Consider the following 2408-nt stretch of genomic DNA (forward strand, 5'->3'; position numbering starts at 1 on the left):
TGCACCCACACACTGAGACAATGGGGATGTTCTACTGGGAACTCACCAAGACCAGCTGGCCTGGGTCTGGAAAAGCCTGGGATAAAACCGGACTCTCTGAACATAACGGACAATGAGGACTACTGAGAACTCAAGAACAATGGCACTGGGTTTCTGATCCTACTGCACGTACTGGCTTTGTGGGAGCCTAGGCAGTTTGGATGCTCAACTTACTAGACCTGGATGGAGGTGGGGGGTTCCTTGGACTTCCCACAGGACAGGGAACCCTGATTGCTTTTCGGGGTGGGGGGGGGGACTTAATTAGGGGAGGGGGAGGGAAATGGGAGGCTGTGGCTGGGAAGAGACAGAAATCTTTAATAAATAAATAAATTAAAAAAAACACAGCCTTTATTCTCTGGATTTATATTACAGAACATTATATTATATTTATTATAGAAACAGGTGGCAATAGATCGACTCAGTAAGTGCTTTTCTTAGTTCCTATGTAGAGAGAAACTTCTTTAAAACGACTGACATGCTCATCTCAGGATTCAAACTCAATGATACAAGTTGTTCTCTCAGTCAGAGGATTTTTAACCAGCTACTCATGCAGGTGGCGGGCACACTGATTGTGTGTCTTTTCGTTCTTTCTTTCTTTTCTTTTTTTTTTTTGCAGCATCGGCTCTTTAATTTCTGAACCTCAACACAATTAACACTGGGACCATATTATGTAAGATGCAGTCTTTGAGCAGCTGGGCTCACAGCCCTTAAAATAAACCAGGAATGATCTTGTATACCTGTAGTCCTTACACCTGGAATTCAAAGGCGGCCTAGGATACACAGTGGTTCAAGGTTAGTACAGGTTTGAGAACCCATCTCAAAAGCAAATAAATAACAACAATACTAAGGCTCTTATTCCGACCAAGAGAAGACAACATTTCCATGAGAACCAAAGACCTTTTATGGTTAAAACACAGAGTAAAAAGTCTTGAGAACACAGCTCCACTGGAAGAAGTAGCCATAGCCTTCTGCGGACAAGAGATCTTCCTTGCCTCCGTAACAGTGGCCAGAATGAACCTCTAGACGATATATCAAGCAGGAAAGTCACGTTCTCTAAATCAGGACCAAACAAGGCTGGAGGCTCCCTTACTCAGCTCACGAGTCCCAAGTAATCGTCCATCAGAGAGCCAATAGCAAAAATGTCATTCTTGTCCACACGTGTCCCCACAATCTTGAGGCAAATCTCATCATCCTGTTGAATCACAATGTCCTGTGGAAGGAGAGAACCATGTACTCAAACATACTCCGCCCACAGTCTCAGGCCTTCTTACTCTCTTCCCTCGCTCACCTCATCCACCTTGTCTTGTAACAAGATGGGTTGGAGTTCGGGTCGAACTCCATCTCCGATGGGATGGAATGTCTAGAGATGAAGCAAGACATAGGCCCAATTTCTGTGAAAAGTCCAACCTTGTTGACCTGAGTGACCACAGCGTCCACCACCTCCCCTTTAAAAGGCCGGAAGACAATAGCCTTGTACTTAACTGGATAAAGAACAAAGCCTCGTCCTGGCTGGATCACACCAGCACCAATATTGTCGATGGTGGTGACATCAATGACAAAACCATACTTCCCAGTGCAGGTCCCCTCCACCTCAGTGAAGAGCTCTGCTTCACCGTGTTAAGTAAGTTGGGACCGAAGTAGCATGGGTGCAGCAGAATCTCGTGCTCTAGGGAAATGTGATAAAACATTTTCTGCACAAGTTTGGAGCTCAGAGCTGCGAACTCCTGATTGTGTGTCTTATATGTGTGTCAGTATGTGTGTCCTGATGCATTTACTTACTTGAAACTTGTCCCCTGCCTATTTTTGAAATATAACTGAGGCGGCTTAATAAGAGCATTTAAGAGAAGGCTTTCGGGTGCTGAGGAGGTGGTTCAGTCTGTAATGTGTCTACAGCACAAGCATGAAGCCTGGGCTCCATCCCTGGAACACGTGCAAAAGCCAGGGGCAGCAGTAAGTGAGCCTGTAACCCTGGCACTTCAGAGACAGCCATATGAGGACCCCTGGAGCTTGAAGGTCTGTCTATATAGGCAAATCGGTGAATTCCCTAAAATGAGAGAGCATGTCTCAAAAACTAAGGTGTAGATAGAGTGATTAAAAGAGATATGCAGTATCAAACTCTAACTTCCATGTACATGCAAGCATATGTACCTGTACACATACACACACACACATGCACATACATGCATATGGAGCTGCGTACACACACATGTACACACAATAATGCTGTCAAACTGCAATGGAAAGAGTATATCACAAGCCACAGGTTTCAGAGAGAATTAACATTACCTCAACCCTGGCTAATTTTCAATGCAGGAAACATTTTGATGTGTTGGAAGGGATTCGGACTTAGGCAAGCAGGACTTAGATCT

General features: G+C 44.7%; 1 pseudogene; it reads right to left on the reverse strand.

The window, feature by feature from the left end:
* Nucleotides 1-1002: 1002 nt before the first annotated feature.
* On the reverse strand, nt 1003-1727 carry LOC121455423 (annotated as a pseudogene).
* Nucleotides 1728-2408: the final 681 nt, after the last annotated feature.

This window comes from Microtus oregoni, unplaced genomic scaffold, assembly GCF_018167655.1.
Source record: "Microtus oregoni isolate MIOR12 unplaced genomic scaffold, Mior012 000013F_ref0000133, whole genome shotgun sequence".
Lineage (NCBI taxonomy): Eukaryota > Metazoa > Chordata > Mammalia > Rodentia > Cricetidae > Microtus > Microtus oregoni.